Source organism: Trachemys scripta, chromosome 1, assembly GCF_013100865.1.
Source record: "Trachemys scripta elegans isolate TJP31775 chromosome 1, CAS_Tse_1.0, whole genome shotgun sequence".
In the NCBI taxonomy this organism is placed as follows: domain Eukaryota; kingdom Metazoa; phylum Chordata; order Testudines; family Emydidae; genus Trachemys; species Trachemys scripta.
In genome coordinates, this window is record NC_048298.1 from 186,811,094 (window position 1) to 186,836,406 (window position 25,313).

Sequence of the window (25,313 nt, forward strand, 5' to 3'; positions counted from 1 at the left end):
ATGTAGCTCAAGTCACAAGCTGGCCCTACATCTACTATAAACTTTTTGTATACAGGATATTTTTACTTTGTCTACTACATTGATGTCCATAACTCGCATGCTGCAGTGAAGGATTGGTCAAAGTTTCCATTGCAAAGCCATTCTTCTGCAGTTTCTAATCTGTGCATTCCATATTGTGTTGGCTAGAAATTTGAAATGCAGGTTAGATGCAACTTTAAAAAAATAAAGTTGGTTACTCAAGGTAATGCTGTAGACTAAGCAGAGAAGTGCTGTTTTGAAATGCATAAATAGAGGGATCCCAACTAAGACCAAGGAGGCAACTATTCCCCCTTTCTCAGCACTCAGATCACAGCCGGAGCAATGCATTTAGTTCCGGGCATCATACTATTGGCAATATATCAGTAAATGAGGGAGATTCTAGAGAAGGGTAACTACAGTGATTAAAGGTCTGGAAGAGACTACCTATAAGGAAAGATTAAAGGAATAAAATATCTCCATTTATTTGAGGTAAAAAAGAAAGCCAAAGGGGACAGCATGACTGAGGTTTACAAGTACATAAAAGGGTACTATAAAAAGGAAGGAGAGGAACTGTTTTCATTAGTTTAAAAATGATAAGACAAGAAATAACAGATGCAAACTGAAGTAAAATAAGGTCAGGTTTAAGAGCAGGGGCAATTCTGATTATAAGATCAAATAGACAGTGGAATATGCTGCAACGTCACGTGAACTTTTCAAGTCACAGCTGAGAAGCATCTTTACAGACAAAATTTAGTGGTGCCAAAAACGCAGCGATGCACGATGACTTGGAAGCCCTAATGATTTTAAGCCAATTTACAGATGCTCTAAAAATGAACTTATACAAATACTCTCTGGTTTCTTTCTTTGCACAGCTCAAAAGCAAGAAAATAAAAGGCTGAATTAAGAATTTCCCCTTAACATCATAATATTGTAGCTAATCTGAGAGTAGAAGCCCAGTTACTTGAGATACATAGGAGTGTGGGGTGTAGAGAGGATGGAAGTGAGTGACCTGAATAATTACTACTGTGTATGTGTAACAACTGGTTTTGAAGACTTAAATGAGGACTGCATACCATTATATTGTGAGTTACATGCCTCTGTTAGTATAGATAACATCTTGCACACCTAGTGATTTCAATGGCACCTTTCTATACCAACATTTACATAATATCAACCTACACAGGTTCATTGTAAGATTTAGGCTTTTGATGGGATTTCATAAACTGTGGTTGCAAGGACAGAGTGAATTGCTTTCTCCCCTTTCTTTCTTCCTCCACATCTGGTACACTGGTTCTAGGGTGGGGAGACAAGGTGAATACTGGCAGCTCCTTCACTTAGCTGCCCATAGTAGAAAGCTCTCCTCAGTGAATTTGCTTAGCATTTTCAATACTGTTTCACAAGTGAGCGTCATGGAAATTGATTGTGCTTTGTGCTCTTCCTGGAGCTCAAGGAGAGTGTGGATAAGACACACAATGACAAGTGATTGCATCATGAGCCTCAGCTTTAGTTTTATTGACTGAGATATAAGGCTGCCATTCTGTCTCTAACCCACTTGGCTATTTCAATTACAATAGAAGACATGATGTAGTAGATTACGTACGCCTCTGACATCTTGGCAACACCCAGGATCTGCAGAGTGAGGTACACACACAACATAAGTCTTAGCTCCAGTTACATTTCTCACAAAAATGAGTATGTATCACAGGACCGATTCTGCCACCTTTAATCACACTATTACCTTTAGTGTGATGGAATACACCCCTGTATTCACACCCTACACACTACTGGAATACTCTTTGTACAAAATATGCCTTGTGAGTTATCATTTGAAACTCATAATTTGATGGTCAGCATTGTCCTGATAAAATATGTATAGTAACATTGAATGTGAAGTTATAAGATCCCCCTCTCTCTGTCCCTACCTTCCGCATTTTCTACACCTGAGAAGACAAAGGAAACAGCTGTTGGACTCTGGTGGGAGGGAGGTTCTGACTGAAGAGTTTGATCAGTAATTTTACTGGAAGCATGTGGTGAGAAATTTGGGTTGAATCTAATATAGTTTGTTAAGTTAGGCACTAGTAAGCAATTTATCTTTATTTTTCTTGTATCAGTTTCTGACTTTTATGCCTCAATATTTATACTCACTTAAAATATCTCTTTTTGTAGTTAATAAACTTGTTTTATTGTTTTATTTAATCCAGTATGTTTAAGTTGAAGTTTCTGGGTAACTCTATTTAAGATAACACGCTAGTGTATATTATTAAAAATGAGGTTGGAGGAAAATGAGGCTCAAATAGGGAAAGAACAAGTTAAAAATTATTTAGACAAATTAGATGTCTTCAGGTCACCAGGGCCTGATGAAATACATCCTAGAATACTCAAGGAGCTGACTGAGGAGATATCTGAGCCATTAGCGATTATCTTTGAAAAGTCATGAAAGACAAAAGAGATTCCAGAGGACTGGAAAAGGGCAAATATAGAGCCAATCTATAAAAAGGGAAATAGGACAACCCAGGGAATTGCAGACCAGTCAGCATAAGTTCAGTACCTGGAAAGCTAAAGAAGCAAATAATTAAGCAACCAGTTTGTGACCACTTAGAAGATAATTAGGTGATAAGTAACTGTCAGCATGTATTTGTCAAAAACAAATCATGTCATACCAACGTAACAGCTTTCTTTGACAGGGTAACAAGCCTTGTGGAAGGGGGGAAGTGGTAGACATGGCATGTCTTGACTTTAGTAAGGCTTTTGATACTGTCTCGCATGACTTTCTCATAAACAAACTAGGGAAATACAAGCAAGATGAAGCTACTATAAGGTGAGTACAAAACTAGTCGGAAAACCATTCCCAGAGAGTAATTATCAGTAGTTCACAGTCAAGCTGGAAGGGCATATCAAATGGGTTCCCACAGGGATCAGTTCTGGGTCCGGTTCTGTTCAATATCTTCATCAATGATTTAGATAATGCCATAGAGAGTACACTTACAAAGTTTGCGGATGATACCAATGTGGGAGGGGTTGTAATTGCTTTGGAGGATAGGATTAAAATTCAAAATGATCTGGACAAAGTGGAGAAATGGTCTGAAGTAAATAGGATGAAATTCAATAAGGACAAATGCAAAGTACTCCACTTAGGAAGGAACAATCAGTTGCACACATACAAAATGGGAAATGACTGCCTAGGAAGGAGTACTGCAGAAAGGGATCAGGGGGTCATAGTGGATCACAAGCAAAATATGAGTCAACAGTGTAACACGGTTGCAAAAAAAGCAAACATAATTCTGGGATGTATTAGCAGGAGTATTGTAAGCAAGACACGAGAAGTAATTCTTCCGCTCTACTCCACGCAGATTAGGCCTCAACTGGAGTATTGTGTCCAGTTCTGGGCTCCTCATTTCAGGAAAGATATGGACAAATTGGAGAAAATCCAGAGAAGAGCAACAAAAATTATTAAAGATCTAAAAAACATGACCTATGAGGGAAGATTGAAAAAATTTGGGTTTGTTTAGTCTGGAGAAGAGAAGACTGAGAGGGGACATGATAACAGTTTTCAAGTACACAAAAGGTTGCTACAAGGAGGAGGGAGAAAAATTGTTCTTCTTAACCTCTGAGGCTAGGACAAGAAACATTGGGCTTAAATTGCAGCAAGGGCAGTTTAGGTTGGACATTAGGAAAAACTTCCTGTCAGAGTGGTTAAGCACTGGAACAAATTGCCTAGGGAGGTTGTGGAATCTCCATCATTGGGGATTTTTAAGAGCAGGTTGGACAAACACCTGTCAGGGATGGTCTAGAGAATACTTAGTCCTGCCTTGAGTGCAGGGGACTGGACTAGATGACCTCTCGAGGTCCCTTCCAGTTCTATGATTTTATAAAGCCCATGACTGGGAGTGTGTTGGGGTCACCCTGCCATATAACCAAGGCTGGTAAGAGCCAGGGTGTCACTGGCAGGCTGCAGTTAAAACAAAGACATCTGGGAGTGACCTGCATGCTGGTATCTGGTTGTGAGCAGTCCAGATTGGAGGCTACAACACAAGATATTTCAAGGCACTCCAGATTACAGGGCAGGGGTGACACAGCACACCCCTCACTGGTCTGAATTGTACTCTAGTATGTCAGACTGACTCCTCAAATAGACAATATGGGAGACTACTTACAGAGTAAGGCTATACTCAATACACATACTTTTAATATACACACGGCAAGGAGATTTGCTGAACTAGTGAGAAGGAGTTCTGAGAATGTCCATTTCTTATTCTTCTGTAGTGCATACAAGACCTCAGATAGTCAGGTGCAAAAAAGCTTCCAGCCCCAGCAATTGAGTTGCATGTCATCCACATACCACTGCCTTGGTGAACCTAACATTTATTCCTTCTAACATTAGTGGTACACATCTAAAAATGACGTTCCACAGAGAAGGCATTTTTGCCTTCGAGCTGTTAAGGGACCATGCTCGGGATTTTCACCACAAGATCATTTGCCTGAATCAGAGATGGAGGAAGAAAGCCTAACTGAAATGCAAAGGCCTATTAACCACGATCATCACCACTAATGCATTTTCACAGCCACAGACGAAGCCGCAAGTTAATCTCATAAATTGTTTCTTTTCCACTTAACATTCCACCTGCAACTGATTGTTCAGTGTACCATTTAGATGCTCTAGGCTCTGATATATTGTTGCCAGTCTTATGAGAGCCTTTTCCCCACTACTTTAGTATATTATCTAGTTTACGGTAATGTATATGCAACAGGATTAAGAATAGACTTGAAGAAAGACATCGTTTCAAATAATCAAGATACAGACTTTAATGTTATTAATAATTGGAAAATATTTGGATTATTATAAATATTTTACATATCCGTCATTTTGGATAAGAGCACAAATAGTAGCAGAGATAACATTTTAAAATAATGGTACACTGACTGGCTCAGTAAACTGTTAGTGGGATAGGAGAGAAGTTGTTAGATTCACGGTTCAAGCCCAGGTCAATAGAGAACATTACCATTTAAGAGCTATTTGGTAGTTTGTGTGAAACAGATGATGGTATCAGTTAATTTCCAACTGAACAAGGTAGCCCCAAAATAGTCATTCCAGTGTGTAGCCTTAGCAGAATGGTCATAGACTGAACTGCTGTTTGACCTTCCAAGGTGGAGGCATACTGGTAGGGCAAGAGCTTACACTGTTGCTGCCTATTCTAATAAATACAGGATTGCATACTCCTAGACTGTCAATCAGGCACCACAAAATACTAAATTGACTTCAAATATGCATAAATAAGGATATCATTTTGACACAGAGGTCACAGAAATAGCAACTTTGAATAAAATCAGTGAAATCTTGGAAATGGCTGTGAAATCACATTTGCTTAGGCCTCCAGATTGAGTGGCGTTGTGACCTGGTGCACAGGGCTGCAGTGCCACTCAGGTTGAGCCATATGCGTAGATGGATATGGAGAGGAGGACCAGCCGAACCTGAGTTGCACTAAGACCCTGTGTGCTAGGTTACAACATCTGGAGTTGGGAGCCAGCCTCAGCCCCATGACTCAGGAGCCACCACTGCAGGGTGGGCTTGCTTTCCAGCGTCCCTACTCCCTGCCCTCCTGGCCTTATCTTTCAGCACCCCCACTATACTCCTGTGTATGCTGCTGTACCCAAAACGATATTATTTGGTGACCTTTCTGTGACTTACTGTTTTTTTCCTGCACCCCTTCTGTGAAATTTACTAAAAATTTCCATGCAAAAATCGTAGCTTTAAAAACAAATAATCACAAAAAAAAAGGATTACTTTGTTTTGATTGGAAACCATCAATATTTCTTCAGGAAGCTTGTTTTTTAGAACACGTTCTTTCTTTATCCAGTTAGGTTGCTATAACAGCTTCAATCTACAATAGATCTCCCGTGGAGGTCACAGCGAATCATAATAGACAACACTGGTCACTTCCTCTCTCATCTCCCACCCTCATCTGTCCATGATAAGATCTGTACATGAGTGAAAGATGAGATACACTCCTCAGTGAGAGAGATGTGAAAATTATCCCCCGTTATCCGAGGAAGCGGGATTCTGAGACACATGATGTGAGAATATAGTGGGTTAGACTGAGTTAATTCTGCCTTCTTATCCTTTCATGTAATTGCCATAGAAAATGAAGAAATCCAACAAGGATAACCAATTTAGGTTTCTTAACTCAAGTGTACAATATTTTAAACAATCTAACTATAAAGTCTTATTGGCCCTGATTATCTGATCCATTAACCCCAAGTGTAACTCCACAGTGATCTAGTAGAGATCTCCTTGATTTACACCAGTGCAAGTCAGAGGGAAATTGAGCTATTTGAGTTTAATTGTGTTAAAATAAAAAAATCTGCAAAGTTTCAATTGCTTATTTACAAATCGACTCTCAAATAGCTATTAAAAGTACAGAACATTTATAAGCATGAACAAATCTGTATAGGGTAGCAAGACATAGTGAATTGTATACCAACTATCTTAATATTAGCCACTCCATAAGCTACATTTATATAAAAGGGAATTTATTGTATACTCAGGCAAATATCTTAGCAAGTTTGGCTTGGGAGCATATCTGTTTACAGCCTTTCATTAGCAGATGTGGTGTATGATACCAGTGACACAATGGGTTATCTATAAATTGCCAAGTTTATTTTGAGCACAATGCTACACTGTAATCTGTTTTTCCCTTCAGTATTTATGTTGGATTATGAAGTTACACATTAAAAGTGCTTTACCCCTGTTCTATGTTAGGCAATATTCAAGCCTTTCTTAGCCAGTGTGTATTTTGTTTGCATGGTTTTTAAATGGGAATTATAAAACGGGGAGTGTCCAGAGGAAGAATGATCACCGCTAAATTGAGCCTAAACATAACTGTGTCAAACAACTTTATCTACTCATGTGATTTAGCACTAAACAAAGCATTTCTCATGCGGTCCATTTAGGAACCCTATTTATTTACAGTGTATCAAAAGGGATGTTTTTTCAATCTACTGGACAACAAGAATTACACCCACCACCTGAAAACTAAATCTAAAATACAGCAGATCTTTCCAACTTTTATCATTTTATTAAAGCTTAATTTGTATGCAGTAGTTGTATAGTGCATGGACACCAACCACAGTTTATGGTGTTGCCTCCTAATCACTTCCCTCCCATCACCTCATAAATCACTTCTTAGACCATGGTGCTGGAGAAAGCACCCTCTAGAAGAACAACATGCCGCTGCTTTAGAAAGCAAAAAATATTCTTCAGAGGTTGCAAACTACTTCAGACATAGGGTAAGTTTATCACTTGCACTATGCCCTGAAAGAAACATTGGGATGGTGTCTCATTTTCTTGTCTGAATGCTATTTTTGAATAAGTGTACCAAACTTCACATTTTCTGTCATTATTTTTTGTCTTTCTCCTCAGTACATGCAAAACAATGCTACTGGGGGTGGGGGGTAGACTAGAATAGCAACTCTTATGGACTGAACTAGTATATGTCTTATAATTTTACAGCCATATGCCATGTATTATGTCTTAAAGCCAATATGGAAAATTGGCATTGTTGAACTCTGATCAGTATGTACATGTTATCACCAAATGATTAAACAATACCTCCAAAACACTGTAGAATGGAACAAGGAGCATACCCCCTCTCTTGACAGAACAATAGTATATGTTGACTTCAGCACAGAATTTGGCCCTGAATCTCTGATTTAGAACCAATGGGATTAGGACTTTGAAAGGGTAGCATGGGGTAGAAATCAGTACAGAATGTATTCCCTTGTTTAGTTTAAATATAACCTTTATAATGTTAACAGTAAACACCTGAGAATCACACCGTGCCAACTGGTTGAAACAGAAATCGATAGGAAGAAAGTGAAGGAATTGTAAAATGGGAATTAAAAATAATAGATGTGACAAAATTATTCTAGAATTCCTAACCCTTATTCTGGCCTTCTATCCTTGTTCAGTATGGTTTTGAGTAGAACAATAACTAGCCATATTAATAATCATACTAGGGTCATATTATGCAACCCAGGTCCCTTTTACATCACAATGCTGCATTGTATATTATGGATATAATTAGTGGAAAGGGACAACTAAGAGCAGTGATAATACCAGGATGATGTAAAAGGAAACAAAATTTGCATTATGTCAAATATATGAAAGACTGAATATATTGTATTTTATTCTGGCAAATGATTCATTTGAAAAGCATCATAAATAACATTCTCAGCCTATATAGAACTACAACAGAACTGACATAAGTGGAACCTACTGAACTGACCAATGTGTCATTCAAGCCAAGTTATTTTGTCAAGTTATATTTTTTTCTTTAGCTTTGATATGAAACAAAAACTCTTTTTTATTCCATTAATATTTTTGAAGGATTTAAAGATATAATATATGGGCCTAGGGTGACCAGATATCCCAATTTTATAGGGACAGTTCCAATTTTTGGGTCTTTTTCTTATATTGGCACCTATTACCCCTCACCCCCTCCCGATTTTTCACATTTGCTGTCTGGTCACCCTATATGGGCCAGATCTTCAGCTAGTGTAAATCAGCATAGCCAATCGACATAGCTCCATAGATTTTAATATACATTTATTGACAATTCCCATTTACACTAGTTGCCCCTGTAGGGTAACATTGCTTTTCTGAAGTAGCTAAAATGTCAAACAGCAAGTACTGCCTAATGGACTCAATCCTAGCCCTAAAGTCAGTAGCAAAATTCCCACTGACTTTGATGGAACCCAAATCCATAGTGTTATAACGAAAATTACCTTTAAATTTCTTCAGAGGAACACTTAATTCATTTTTAAGAATCTTATAACATATTTAACAGACTAGTGAAAGCCAATGTATATACACTAATGTATTTTCATATTACTTTTAAGCTCTTTCCCATCAAATAGTTCCCATGTTTACACAGTAGTAGAGATCTCCAAGATAACACACCAACATAAACTTTTGAATAAAAAGATAAAATAAACCTTTACCAAAGATACCAGTGGTTGCTCTGTTTTTCCTCATCAGGTACATGGCCCAGGATAGAGGAGATGACATGCCAAACTGTCCATGGTTCATGTTTAAGTTTAATATGACAACCAAGAAGTAGCCAGACTCTGCAAAAGACCAGGAAAAACTAAACAAGACCAGAGTGGAGCTCTTCCTTTTCACTTCACTCTTTTTCTGCCCTAGAGATCATTATTTAACACAAGCAAATTGAAAAATGACATGCAGTCATGCTTAATATGTTTTTTTTTCTTTTCACTAACCAAACTCACAAGAGACTTCACTTCTTTTTTTTTTGCCTCAGGCACTTATAGACTTGAAATTTTCATTTAGCTACTCATATGACCCCCCCCCCCCATCCAATTAGAGTAGAAATGGATGAAGATTTACAGTTTACAGGTTTGCTGCTGGAAATGAGGTTGGAACTGTTTGGTGGAATATTTTGTTGTTATTTTTGCTGATAGATTTTCTTCAGGATATATCTATTACCAGTAGATAGAGTAATAAATAATAATAACAATAATGATTTTAATATAGTGTTTTCATATTCAAAGCACTTTACAGTGATGAACACCATATAGTGGTACCATAATAGTGCTTTTATTTACAAAGAGAGGATTATTACAGGGACTATATCATGCAAGTTATGGCCAAACCCTGCTCAGTCTGTTCATGGGAATAATTCTATTGGAGTCACTGGGACAAGTACTTGTATGAGTCAGGAGAGAAGGATTTGGCCATTACTTTGTGCTGATAATTGTAAAACAGCACAAGAACAAAAGTTAGCAGGTACCCGTGCAGCTTGCAACTGTACTAACAGACAAAGTTATACACTTTACTACTCTAGAATGTAGAAGGATATAATCCTTCATAGGAACATATGAATTAACATGATAGACTGAAAAAAATATTACATCTGTTCTGTCACTATGAAATTCAGTGACTTCATAGAGTAGAGCATAAGTGCTCATGAAAATGTGTATTTTTGAATTTTTGAAAATGGTAAGCCAGATTCACCAGTACATTCTGCTTCTTTTGCAAGCCAGATTTAACACTGCTTTGTGTCACTGAAGTGGAGCAAGGAGGCAGAGCATACCAGTGAATCTGGCCTGTTGACTTCACAGTGTGAATTTATATTGCACTGTATTTAGGGTAAAGCATTTTTGGAATGACACAGACACTATTAACACAATGAGTGTGTAGGCCAGGGTAGCAGTCATGAACTCAGCAGCTCATATGATGGTTGACATTTGATTTTTGATTTTTTTTGAAGAAAGGGAATTTTGACTAGAAAGCTAAACATATTCCCTATTTGTCTTCACTTAATCTTTTGTGCCTCATTTCTCCATCTGTAAAACGGGGAGACAATTATATACTGTGGTGACAAGGAGGATACAAGTATCTAGATAAGCAATGGTAAATTGCACCTGGAAATCTTCAGAGACAGGCAGAGAGGACATTGCTTTAGGGGACAGTAAAACAGAACTTCATCAAGAGCAGGCCCTTAGGGCCAAATCCAAAACCACTGAAATCAAAGGGAGGCTTTTAATTGACTTCAGTGGGCTTTGGAGCATACCCTTAATGATAACCATACAGAAGCCCACTTTTGTACTGCACTGCTGACTGGGTAGCAGCCCACATTCTGCTATACAAACATTTCTAAGGACTTCTTTTTTTTTAGGAAGTGTATATGATTATTTTATCATATCAGGATTTAGGGTATTTTATTTTTTTAATAGCATGGAGAAAGTAACTGCTCATGTACTGAATTTTGAGTTTCCAAATATTGGCTCAATCCTTGCCGTCATTTAGAATGTGGTGCCTTATTGAAGTCTATTGGAGGGTATGTGTGTATGGATTGAGGGAAGCATTAGGCCCTTAGATTTATTATGGATTTGTCACTTACCAAAATTCATATTTAAAGTCGAAGCCACTGTTGAGTTTTTATATATGATATAAAATAAAAAAGTTTCTTTGCAGCTGTAATTTGATGTGAAATTTCAGCTAACACATTTTATGACCAATGCCCTGATCCAACAAACACCTACATTTAAATTAAGTATAATTTTTTAAACTCTTGTTACATATCAGGAATAGCACCATAGCTACCACAAAAGATGCAACAAATTTTAAATTTATGGCTGGCTAAACCTGATATACAGATTTGTGTAGTAGCTGTTTGTCTTTTCATCTCATACTGACCAGAAAAACAAGAAGCATTATTATTTTTCTTCTTTATTTTAACAGTCTCTCTTAGGTAACAGGAAAGAGATCTTTACAAGCAGTGCACCTAATTTCCCCAGGAAAAAAATGGAGAAGGAGAAAAAATGCCATGAAATGCTACAGCACAACCTTTACCATCCTAGTCACTGTTGCACAAGCTTGTGTTGTAACATTATTCAACTGTAACAGAAGGACTGGGAGGGCCCTCAAGCAAATGTTTCATCAACTGCACAGCAAGATGTTTCCTGGGTTTTGCAGACAGTGGTTCAGTGAAGGTACAATAATCTCTGTTGCCGACCAGATAAAGCACCACTGCCAGCCACTATCTTCAAATGCTAACAATATGGATAAGATTCTTTCTTTCCATGCCATTGGCTCCGAGCTTTCGCAATTTACAGATCTTTATTACTAGACTCCTTCATTCATGTTTATCAGACAGTTTTCATCTTCCTTCTCCTAATGCTTGTTACCTCTCTATCAGAGTTTGAGCATCTTGTGTACATTTACATGAAGATAAGAAATGCTGGGGCTGCATAATGGACACCTTTGTTGTCACCAGAATGCATAGACTTCTAGGGAAAATGGAGTTCAGATTGTTAATGGAGTTGGGGTTTTTGTTTGTTTTTAAATTTGTCATTGTAATATAATGTTTTTGGTTGAGCCTGGTGATATAGTAAACTGAGTAGGATTTGAAAGACTTTCACTTCAATTTCATTTTATTTTGTGGTTTCTGCTATGTAGAGGAAGTTTCCAATTCTTGCAAGAGAAAATTTTCACCCCCATTAAATGTGCTGTGGCAGTCTTAGCAGTCTTATACATGAGAATGAGACCCCAGTTGTATTTTTATTGCCTCAGACGTGCTCACAAGCCCATCGGCCTCATCTTAGATGTCTGCGATAGAAACGTCTAGTACCAGAAAGCGGCATGGGCAGAAGAGAGGTAATAGTGGCATTCTTAATTCCTATATATGCACAGTGAAAATCTTTATGATGCTAATTCTAGACCCAGTGCATATTTAAGGAACAAATACAATAGGCTAAGACAGTCGTTTCAACATTTGGGACCTAAGTTTCAAAGGTGCTGTGTATCTGCAACTCTCATTGACTTCAGCTGGAGATGTGAGTGCTCGGCACTTCTGAAAATCTGGCCTTTGATAATGTTTTCATTGAAGATGGTATCACAATAAGCAAGGGCACGGCATGCAGTTTACAACTAGTCCATAATGGTTTTCACAAATTGTTTCCTAAAGCAAAAATATACGTGCCAACTTAAAATAAGAGAGCAAGACTGTGCTATCTTGTGGTGCTCCATTTGTACGCATATGAAAAGCAAGCACAAAACAGTGGTGGATTCAGGTTTTCAATCTGACGGTGACATTAGTAATACATCTTCAAAGTTTTGATCTTAAAAATCTGTTAACAAAAACTGGTACTTTCCAAAGTCACACAGTATTTTAAGCGTCATCTTAGATGTCTGTTCTCAAAGTTCAGAGTCATCCTAAATCTATTTATTTACTTGTAATGTTGATGTTTAATCAAAAATGTTATTGGGTTCTATATAAGAGTAACTGGATGAAGTTCTATGGCCTGTGGTCATCTAGGAGGTCAGAGTGAGGCTTAAATTGTCTCTTCCAGCCTTAAAATCTATCTTTAAAAAAATTCCAGAAAGATTATCCAAGATGGTCTTGAGAGCCTTACTTTCTGGTAAAGAGTATTTTTAGGTTTCTCTGAACTGAGCTAAGTGAATTACATATTTTAAAATATAATTCCAACAAAAAGAGAGGCAGGTAAGAATAAAACAGGATGTACTACATGTCCTGTTTTCAATGTACAGCACCATCTTTAACTGGCTTTGAACCACTGAATCCTTCTTGCAGAGTGTTTAACAACTCTCCAGTGAAGCAGGTTATTTTTCTATATGCTAGATGTCTCACGCATTCTCTGTTGATTCTGACAGGATTGGTAAAGTGTGGTCGAGGGTGGGATTCCCTAACGAATACATAGAACTACTGTGTAAAATCCTAAAGACAATGACTTCTTTGTTGAGATGTTTGCACAGGCTTCCACTGTGCAGAAACTGGGCATACTCTTCTAAGAGGCCACACCTTGAGAGACAGTTTGAAGTTGCAAATGTTTCATTTTATTTATTTTTTGGCGTCTTACTGAATATTTAAAGTTATCAAAAGCTAATATTTTGGCAGGCTCTTCTTTGCATTAGTGCCTCCTTTAAAAATGGTCTAAGTTGTAAACTTGTTACTTTCAGAAAAATACCAGTATTTCAAATCTGCACGAACACATTTATTGTGTTTCCTGTGAAGAACAACAGTCTGGAACGATGTGCCTGAACAGTCCAAAATGCTGAAGTTTCAGTATGAAATAGCATCATTTAAGCTATATCATGAAAGACAACTTCATGTGTAAAATCTACATATAATTTATTTAGTTATTTTTTACTTCCCATTCTTGCCTTCATGGCTTCTGCTGACCATTACTGCAGATTTGCCCAGAAGCAGGAAAATATTGCTTCGAGTGCACACATCAGCCAGGAGGGGGAGCTCCTTAATGGCCAGCCAGGCCAGCAATCCCCAAATCAGCTAGTTGTATCCACTGCCAGGTGACAACTCATTGTTCATCTCAGAGCATCTGGCCAACCTCTACATCTCTTCTTTGATGTCTGCAGAGACAGAGCTCTAGACTGACAAGTTGTTTCCTTTCCATCTATCCTCAGCTAACAACTATTACCACTAGTACCACGAGAGAACTGCTTTGCAATAATATACAAGTGGTAAGTACACATGTGTAAACACACACACACACACACGCACACGCACACACACACTTTTCTCAAGCCAAGCTTAAATTCAGTACACAAGGTTTTCTACTTATATCAAACAAACTTAACCTGTAATCGCTGAGGTACCAAAAGACTGAGATAGGGTCAAAATCTCTGCTGGCACAACTCCAATGATTTTACTGGAGTTATGCCAGCAGAGAACTTGGCCTGTAGACTTAGAACTGTCACCTGAACTGGTTTAAAATAAAGATAGCACTGATGTGCCTATGGAAACCTCAACATGGTCAAATGTGGAGGCTACAACTTTGTTACCATCTAATATCAAACCAGGGCAAATCACCCAGCAGGGTTGTTCCTGAATGGATTTCAACTGGCACCAATGGCTCCAGGCACCCTCAAACTGAGGGGGAGTATGAAGGCCATGCCCCCTCTACACCCTTAGGTCAGGCAAGAGATCCTGACTGGAAGCCAGAGTCCCAACCTTCTCCATGCCAGAGGTGGAAGAGATGAGATAAGAGAAGCCACAAGCTGCACCAGACATAGGGGCCAGGCCACTATTGCCCAAGCAGGCCTCTGGGTTTTAGAGTCTTTCACTGGTCCCTTTCAGACGCATCAACTGCACTGGAAATCACCAAAGCTAGGACAACTGTAATTTAACCCCTCAAAACTCACACAGCAGCTCACCAGTTTTGCCCTATGGGAAAAATCCCTTCCAGACCCCCAAACTGGGAACCAGCCTAACCTCCAGCATTGTACAGATTTAGCAACCTTTTGAAAGGTGGAAAGGGTGGAGCTGAAACAAACAGCTTCCCCACCCAGGAAAAAAAATGTACACTCTCTCACACCCCTCCCCCCAGATGGGAGCCAATCATTTGGTCCCACACCATCCCTACTGCCCAATGGCTGCAGTGGTACATGGGACAAGCCCCAGAGCCTGGACTGGGATGCAGCATGTAACCCCCAATGCTATGTCACACAAGGAAGGATGAGGTGGGGAGAACTGTCTCCATGTGCCTGAGGTGAAGAAATGGAGGGGACATGTGGGCCATGTGCCTCAGTTGTTCCATCTGAGATCCTGCCCCAACAGTATCTTCACAGGCCCCAGCTCCACCAAAGCTCCCTCCTGGCTAACAGGCCGAGTATTTTAAAACAGAGCACACTAGTTATTTTAGAACCTTAGCCTGCTTGTTTCCTCAAACTGAAATTTTAAGGAGGGGCCACATCACACAGAGCAGCCTGATGGATTTTGGATAGAAAATATCTTGTAATCAGAGAGGGATGACAGGTGTGCCCTCTGCCTCTAAACAACGCCCCTCCATGGCTTGCTGTGAGGGCTGAACAGAGAGAGTCACAGTCAAACCTTTATTAGATAACCAATTTAAAAAAAACAACAAGTACACAGCAGGTCAACAAGGGAGAGAACAAGTCATGGGATATGGGAGCAAAGGTAGCAACTGCCATATTCCAGTGAAACGAATTTGATTTACATTTATAAGGCTTTATTCTGGCTTTTACATTAAGGGCCTGCATTGGAGAAAGGGGAGGCAGTTCCATCTCAGCACCAGTCTCTAGAGGCATTCTGGCTGACTCAGCCTGTATTCCTCTGGGAGCCTATGCCAGAGAGTGAGTTGAAAGGGGGAATGCATGCTCCCTTCTTTGCTGGTCCTACTCCACTGACAGGTGTGGAAGAGGTAGAGCCATGCTACCACTATTATCCCCAATCCCACATGCTATGGAGCATCTAGTTCTCATTAAAGGGGATCCGGCCAGGTCGTGAGATTGCAGAGGAATTCAGACTATCCAGAGCGTAATTGCCTTTAGGTGCTTTACACTGCAAGACCTTGTTCTGTGAAAAAGCTTTCCCACCACAATCAAAAACAAAATCCCATCCCTCTCAATCCTAATCATTCTCCCCCCCTACAAAAAAACCCAGCAACCTACCAAAATAGGGTCCCCTACAGCCAGGGAAGAGAGAAGAACAGAAGGCTTCTTGAAGTCCACTAGGGACCTCGCCATGCATCCCTAGTTTATCTACAAGTACCTATGACAGGAGGAGCACAAGAACCTAGATTGAGGATGCCCCTTGTGAAGTTCTGTTAGGGGATGAAGGAGTGGTTGTGCCCTCCTCACATGGCCTGGATCTCCAAAGATTCACAGAATAGTCTTCATGGTTATTCTCATTGGGAGACTCTCTCATTGCTACGGAAGGGAGTCTGCTATCCACACTTTCTAATTCCTTTAACAGCTGCCTTTGCCTGGCAATCCAGCATTTTCACAATTTCGTACCCTCCACCACTCTTTCTGCCCCTGTAGCCTATTCAATAATGTTGATTAGGCTTCAGGGCAGAAGTAGCATTTTGCACTTTCTTCTAGGGCAGGATTTCAGTTGGGGAGAAAGCTCAATCTTGCTTTCTTTAATAATTCAAATGGCAGTATTGTGTGGATACTCTTAACTGCTACTTAAAAGTAATTAATTGATTTTCTGACATATCAGTTAACAATGTATTGCACTGACATGAAGTTGTGATTTTGCTGTTGATTGGGCTAGATGACTAGATGCATCATACTCAGTTCAGGAGTTTAGCTTGGAAGTCTCTAAAAATATTCAGCTATAAAAGGAAAGACATTTTACAAGTAGTGTTGTCTAAAACTTGAACCCATATGCAACTTTAACTGCTGTCAAGTTAAAGTATTGCATTGTTATTGCAGTGGACTGATAGTATTTAAATTTAGAACATCCAGTAGGTATGAAAACATACACACTGAATTTAAACAAGAATTATATCTACAGATGTGTTTTCTGTATCACACACACCCCCCTGTACTGAGAGAAGTCACTGAAGTTTCTATATTGTTTATAATAAGCCTAGTACTCCATTTGAAACTCCTCAATGCCGAGGACATATATGGATGACTCTGAAGCACCAGCAGACAGAAGGAAGACAAAGAGATGAATCCTGGGGTCAGGAGATGAGCTATATAGACTTTCATCTCTATTGCAGGTCATCACTTCCAATCAACTCCAAGTAAGCAGTGACTAGAACCTGTGCTTGTCTCTATAAATATGTGCAGCAGTCACAGGGTTAAATAAATTGTATGAACCGAGGCCAACCTTTTCAACCCTGGTGTATAAAATTAGGCACCTATACTAAAAGAGATCTGATTTTCTGCACCTTTCGTGCCCCTTGACTTCGATGGGATTTTTTTCACTAACTGAAAATCAGGCGCCTGTTACTTAGCTACCTAATCATGGATTCAGAAGTTTACCTTAAGGTACTCAGGTTTGAAAATTTTGGCCTGAAGACACAGTGGGGAAGATCCTATCAGAAATATTTTCACTTGTTAGGGATGATGTTACATTAGGAACATAAGAACACCCATTCTGGGTCAGACCAAAGATACATCCAGCCCAATACCCTGTCTTCCGACAGTGGCCAATGCCAGGTGCCCCAGAGGGAATGAACAGAACAGGTAATCATCAAGTGATCCATCCCCATCGCCCATTCCCAGCTTCTGGCAAACAGAAGCTAAGGACACCATCCCTGCCCATCCTGGCTAATAGCCATTGATGGACCTATCCTCCATGAACTTATCTAGTTCTTTTTACCCATTTGTGGCTCTGCTTTGCTCTATCATGTGTAAATCATACAATCAAACGCCTAACTTTTAAAAATACTTCTCATAATACTTCACACTACTTAGTATAGATTTGCCATTATCTTCAAAGGGAGACCTATTCTCCATCTCTTGCCTCTGCTTACACAACAGCAACGGAGCACAACTTAAAGGAACAACTCAAATTTGCCTCCAAATTTAGACTTTTACAATCTATTACTACTATGTTATTTCTTTTCCATGTTTATTTCAAGAAAACCCTCCATTTTGGGATTTACTTGACGCTGCCACAGAATTTCCAGTTTGCCACAGGTTTTGCACTGCAATGCTACAAAGCCAGGGCCTTGTGGTAGAATGTAGATTCATTCGGTCACATAGTCACTGGGTCTTGAGCCTATATAAGAAAAGTGCTTGACAGAACTTGAGTTGTTAATACATAGTTCAGGTTAAAATTTTCTCCTACAGTTTTAGTAAGTCATTCTTGTCAAGAAGATGCCAACAGCTTCCTGCATTCCATCATATACCCAGTCACACTGGCCACTGAACCAGGAAGCCTTCAGCCACTAATAAACTAAATTCTCCAAGATCATCCTCCCTGTGAAAATCTGCTGATATGTGAACTTTACTGTGCATGCAATGCATAGACCAGAGCTTAACATAGTGAAATATGAAATAGCTTAACATTCAGAATTATTTATTATCAGTCTTTTCCAATGTTTTCTTTTGGCTGCTAAAAAGCTTTGAATTACCAGACATTGTATCCTGACTTACTTAAACTTCAGAAGAATGGTAACAGGAGAACCAAGGCAGATTCAGTAATGCATATTCTGTGAGGTGTTTAGGTTAAGAATAGATGAGTTCTGAAAAAGAAGAGAGGCCATAAATAATTAACGTCCCTCTCTGTAGATGGGAGAAAAGTATCAAGATTTTGCTGAAGTCATTGATTGATTTTCTGACACAACAACTGAAAAGATGTGAAAGCAGCCACTTGGAGTGCAGTGTCAGATATGCAATCCATTGTTAAATGGAATTCTGCATTTTAGTTACTAACACAGCTTGTGTTCCACTGATGACACTATTATATAGTACACATTAAACCTAACAGAAATGAAAGAGTGAGAAAAATATAGGCCAAATTGACAGCTAGATGTTTGAATTAAAAAAACAAACAAACAAAAACACATAAAAGAAAAAACAATAACCCAACAACCCAAAACAGAAAAGGGAAGTGTTGCATTATAAACAAGGTACTGTTACACTGATGGAGAAACTGTATTCACTTCTATTTACAAGCAGTTTATTGCCTTGAATATGTGATTTCATATATCACTGTCATTAATAGGAGATAGAACACTGAACTAATTAATTGGTCACTGATGAGAGCATCCTTTCATTTCTTCCTTTTTCAGTACAAATTCATATATGAAAGGATCTCTGTTATATGCAAACAGGTGAAAAAAATTCCCATGGAGTCAAACCTTATCATGTATATCCTACAGCACACTGTGCCTTTTTTATATTATTCATGTCAATCTGAATTAGAGGTCAAATGAACAGAGTATAGGCACATCTGAGCTAACAGCAGTATTGAAGAGAAACATGGACCTCTTAAGACTACAATTTATTGTTCATTATGAAGTCTTCCTTATTCCACTTTTCTTCACAGTCCTAGAATTTAGAAACTGTATATTACTAATGTATATGTAGGAAGGCATAACTCTGTGCGCTAAACATACATTCCCCCAAACCCAACATTTCGTATGGTGTAAAGGGAAGGTTTGGTTTTGTTGGTTGCCTTAACCAATCACTGGTGGACTGACAGCAAAATGAAACTTACTAGTACATTTGATCTTTGGTATCTGGTCTGGTGTTTATATAGCTATTTCGAAGTGATCAGATGGTGCATGATAAGCCTACTTTACAAAATTTGTAGAAGGATGTAGGATCAAAAGGAAAAGGAGAAAAAGAAATGGATTGGCTGTGTACACAGATTTATACTGGTTAGTAGACTCCAAAATGAACTAGCTGAAGCCATTATATAAAACATCAAAACCCTACTGAACTATATCAAGTTTAACATGTTTGAATTATTCCTGTTGAATCCCTGGCTTCCATGGAAAAGTTAGCATGAGTCTTATGATAGTCTTTCTTTTCTTGATATAATATCGACTATTAGTTATTACTTGTTAACCAATGCCAAGCGGTTAGTACTATGCATGACACAAAATTAAGCCAGTCTCTGTCCTGACGACCTTACAATCTAGCAGATTCTTCTATAGTACAGGGAAATTGTTAATTGAAAGTGTTGTGTGGGCTCCTCCCTTCCCACTCACAATCACACAATATCCTTGTGGTACCTACACAGTTACACACATGAAAAGGTAACATTAGGAAAACATTTAGGGCCTGATCCTTAATTACACGAAGGCCTCTTTGCTCTGCTCTAGGAACATAATGTGGCTTAAATCCATATTAAGGCCCTTGTACATTGTCAGAGTGGTGTAAAAGGGCCTTAGATAAATGAAAATCTGACCCTTAATGTACTTTAATAAGATTGAGCAGCAGCAAAACCAGAAAAAACAGCACTTCATGAGCAGCCACCTTTCTGCAGACCAAGAACGAGCATTCTATGACCACCAGTGGTCCACAAAACACAGATTTGGAACCTTTGCAATAGGGAAAGAAATGGCACACACTGGAAAGCCTAGAGGGAGAAATAATTTATAGTGTTTGGGGTATTTTAAAATGTTCAGTCACTTCTCCTGGGCAACCCGAAGAAGAGAGTCTTTAGATGGGACATGAATGCCAAGAAGGTAGGACACAGTGAAGTGGGAGATGGAAAAAGGTATGAAGATGGAAAGAAGAAAAGACAAACAGGGCACTGACGGCTGCTTTTGATCGCTGACAAAATGAACAGGCTGGGAAAAAGCATTAGTGGCCGTGTGGACAATAAGGTCAACCAGTGAAATCCTGGACCTATTGGCAAAACTCCCATTGACTTTAATAGGGCCAGGATTTCACCCAAGATATTTAAATGTGACACAGTGGACGATGGGAAGCCAATGAAGGAACTGAAAAAGGTGGAGATTACACAATTTGATAATATATTATTAAAATAACAGTCACATCACATCACAGTATATGAGAAGAAAATACTCAGAAATTCTTCTGTCTTTTTGCCATATCCTGTCATTTGTCTATATCCCAAACTCCTCATGACCTCAGTCAGAATTCTGTAATGGCTGCTGAGTATTAGCATTTGTAGTCCTGCTCTTGCTCAGGTGACTGGGGCAAGGAAATGAGTTTATTTGTCTTCCCAGGACTTTCAAGTACCATGGGGATTCCTGGTTTTTCCTCCTCTCAGAAAGGAGGCTAGTAGAAAATACCACATGAACAGAATTTCTGGTGGTATTCCAGCATTCTGGTAGCAGCTGACTAACAACAGGAAATGCACACACAAAAAATTGAAAAAAAAGGTAAATAGTAAACATTAAACTTATTTGAAAGTTTGATTCTTGTTTAATTGGGCCAGTACCAACTCTACATAAAAGACAGGTGCAAAGTAATTAGCTAGTATCACATTATTTTAACTTTTAGCATCAGCAGCATAAGTAAAGGGAAACAGATAAGAGACTTGCCAGTTAAATCTCGTACTGGCTTTGTAGGATCAGTGTATAATTATTTTACAATACCACAAAGTACTTGGGGGGGGAGGGGGGGAGGGGGGACAGCAATCATACAAACCCTCAAGCAAATAATTCAGCTGATCTATTTGTTGTAAGAAAGGATTTGCTGGACTGGACCCTTGGGCAGTTGTTGAATGGCATGCTTATCTAGAACACAAAGACCCAATCATTTTTGAACAATTATGACAATAGATAAAAGCGAGATAGACTCTGATTTAAATGCCCGATAATAAAAGCTTACATTGAGAGATGGTCAATAAAGGCTTAGTAACAATAATAAAAATTTAGTCTCAATTATACAAGAAAATGCATTAGATGTGAACATGGCATGATATCGTGATACTGAGGAAAAGATGGGTGATCCATATAGTAGTCTGTAATCTATTTCCAGTGCTACTAGGAACTCAAAACCACTCTCTGTTTATCAGGTACTAGTGAGATTGTCTGAAAATAAGTGAGTTTGGTGGTTTCTGTTCATTTCTCAATGGTTTGTATTCTACCACATATCTGGCTCATTTCCAATGGAGCCTAACTGCTGGGGGAAAAAATCATTTACCAATTAGCATGGAGATAAAAATATTTCCTTCTCCAATTGGGTGGTCTCTTTTACAGCTGAAATGAAATTAGATCCAGGACATGGCAGGTATGTCTTAGGTTAAAGCTCAAAGTACTGAATATAAAATTCAGTTTTGCCTGAGACAAATATTACAGAATTCTAGGAGACACTGAGTTTGGAACTTTGCACACATATGATTTGTGAAATACAAAGTGAGAAATATTATGATACAGAATAAAACTTGGCAGGTTGATTTGTGTTGCCACAGCATTTCTGCAAGTCTTGCTACTTTAATTTGACATGTATTATGTAGCTATAGACTAAATATACATTACACATATGAGTAAAATATATAGGAAAATCCAACTGCTGTAAAAAAACAACCTTCAAATCATAACTTTAACATCAGTAACCATGGGGCAGATTATTATACCTTTATTGGCGCTGAATAGTAAGGGTATTCCATTAATTTCAATTGAACTTCTTTTCAAGTAAGTATGGTAAGAATATTGCAGTCTATCCCAATGACTTTTCACTAATGCAAATATGACTTTTCATGACCTCAAATTCAGCCTCAGAATTTTGCCCTCAGTTTTGTTGCACAAACATAACCAATCAGAACAAAGAAAAGTTAGACAAGTTATATATGCTATATATAAGTTATAAGCATGTGCTACCAGGCTTCGCTCCAAAAGGATCTTCTGGAAATACTGCTGGTGGGCCCCCTCCCTTCTAGAACAGCAGACATTCATATGGGAAACCACTGGTAGCCCTAAGTCGCTCCCACCAGCAGAGATTCTTGTAGAAAAACTACTGGTGGCCTACGTAGCTCTCCATCAGTAGGTCCTATTTACATTTGTTGCCCAGTGCAACATGACCTTTTTAACTGCATTAGGTTATGGTATGAGCTATAGGACCTATCCCTACGTGTTCTAATGCAGAGCAGTATGAACCAACATTTAAAGCTGATTTGTTTTTTAAACACAGATAGAAGCAGGTAATTGATATGCCAGCATGTATTTTGAGGTTATCCTTCACTAGGTAGCAGGCATTCCACTATGGTTACAGCTTTTATATGTGTACAATCAACACTCAATGGAAAACAACAGAAGTATGAGAAAGTATTTGAAGAATGCTTGTAAATGGTGGCTCAGTAGACTTATGATAATTTCTCTGATGTACAAATCCCTACTCCTGAAAGCATGGAATCTTTTAGCAAAATTTAAGTGATGCAAAAGGTCAGCAGTTTCATCTAGGTGTTTAATGCTAAAGAACCCTGTTGAATACTCACAGAGAATTACTGAAGCATAAGTGGAAAAAGTGTGTGAATTCAAGCATCACAGACAACTTTACTCCTGCTTTGCAAAAGAATTAAAAGAAAAAAACCCTCAAAAATGTGATCCAATTACAGCATTGGGATTTATGGCATTGCACAGGCATAGAAATTCATGTACAGTACTATATCCTCACAAAACAACTCTGAAGAATTAAAGGACTCCTTAGAGAGGCTCTGACCTCATTTTCCCTTATCCCTGTGGGCTGCATACTGTGGGCTATCCACACAGACATCAGTGGGAGTTGTGTGTGTGACTCAAAGGTAATATATGGCCAATTGGTTGTTAAGGTCTCCTACTTGGCTAATTGTTACTGCTAACTTGAAGACAGGTGTACAGTAAAAAAAATATTCATGAATATTTTGATGATTTCTAACTAGAATTTTGCTCCAGACATGTTTGTAGCCCCCTTTTGAATTAGCTTTTCATGGACACTTGTGTAAAATCTATAGAAGCCTAGAAGAAATATTTCCAAACACCAGCAGTAACCATTATTTTCAAGGCTAGCTCTTGAAGAGAGCATGCAGTACTATTGTCAGTGTCTGCAGTCATTAATACTTTTGCTTTCTAATGAAAACAATGGCATGTAGTGTTCTGAAAGCCCAGCACAGTGGAAGCTAATGGTTATTACAATACTCTATGTAAATATAACACAAATTTGCCAGGTTTCTTGCAAACTATTACTATACAAAGTGGTGCGTTGGTAGGCAACAGCAGATAATACATTTTGCAGTACAAGCAATGCAAATCTAAAAATTTTAATGTATGGCTTTATTGTGTAGGTCTTTGTGAAGCAGATGTAGGGAAATTCAGTTTCTTAGATCAACATCCCAAAATCCATGCGTCCCAAACCAGGTAGCTTGATGCTATCTAGTTCTAACAATAAACTTCTATATAAAGTACAGTGTAACATAACTTAGTAAGTGGGCCTGGGTTACCCTTATGAGCCAGAGTTTACCTGGTCCTTGCACATGTGTGTAAGTGCAGGAGATGGTGCAAGGAGTCTCTCCTTCCACCTGTGCCCGAATGGCTGACAAGAATCGCATTGGGAAGGATAGTGTCTATTCCCTCCTTGCATTACCTAGGCAGTGAGTAGATGTACAAAAATGGGGAAGGCTGAAGCGCAGCGACTTGCCTCTCTGTCCCTACACACGCCTGCAAAGTTGGGACCACACTCCAAAGCTCGGGTAGCTACTGTTCTGGTGTGAGTGCCCTAAGAAGAATTCTAGCTGAGTCGTATCATCTTCAGCCTCATTGCAACCCCTCTATACCTTCACTATTTAAATAAATGGGTACATATATACATATAGAGGCAGGTTAAGGTGGAAACTGAAAGTACAACTAGCTAGCTTTGGAACATTTTCAAAGTAATGTGTGCTCCTTGGGTTTAGCTTTGTGACCTGTGTGAGCATGAGGTGCAGAGTAAAATCCAGAAAACATGCATGGCATGGTTGTAGTATTTTGTGGATATAAATGGCAAGAATTGTCCGTAGTTTGAGATAGTAACTCAGTTTTCAGAATTCATATTCCCCATTTACTTTATGCTGGAAGCCAATATAAAAAGCGCTTGAAGTTTCATAATGAGAGCATTGAGTTTCTGTTTCTTGACCAGTGTGCTGTGTGGTCCAACAGAGAAGGCAGCAGTCCCATTAAAGTTAGCTTAAGAAGAAACACGAGTGATTTGTTGACAGAGCTTAACAATAGGGATCCACATTTCCTTAACCAAGAATAGTTACTGTCTGTTTTGTCACTTTAGAAATGTGATTTGTGGGGCATAATTTTGTGAATCCACAGAGGGAAAATATGAAACGCATAGGGAAGAAACTTAAGCTGGGCAGCTGAATGTTTGGAATGAGCTGCTGAACTGTGCTTAGAATACTCTTTACATTCTAATATCTCAGTGACTTCTCGTAAGCAGTCTTTATCTTTCAACCTGCTCAATGCCAAGGGGCAGATGAGAAGGTCAGGCAGCATCTTTGGTGAAATGTTATAATTTTTTCACAGGACTTTATGTCATTTCTGAATCAAAACCAAAGCACAGTAACAGATGTGAGTATAAAAATATGCAGATATTG

At 38.8% G+C, this 25,313-nt stretch overlaps 1 protein-coding gene across 3 annotated transcripts in view; it reads right to left on the bottom strand.

Annotated features, from left to right (window-relative positions):
* Window positions 1-25,313, bottom strand: part of RUNX1 (RUNX family transcription factor 1) — a 196,959-nt gene that overhangs the window by 96,953 nt on the left and 74,693 nt on the right. Inside the window, exon 1 of one of the 3 annotated variants that reach the window (XM_034752476.1) lies at window positions 18,434-18,495. The exons of the other annotated variants lie outside the window; for them this stretch is intronic. The gene's annotated coding sequence lies outside the window, so the exon portion shown is untranslated. Of the gene's footprint in view, window positions 1-18,433; window positions 18,496-25,313 lie in introns of those variants that run through there. 3 annotated transcript variants of the gene reach the window in all.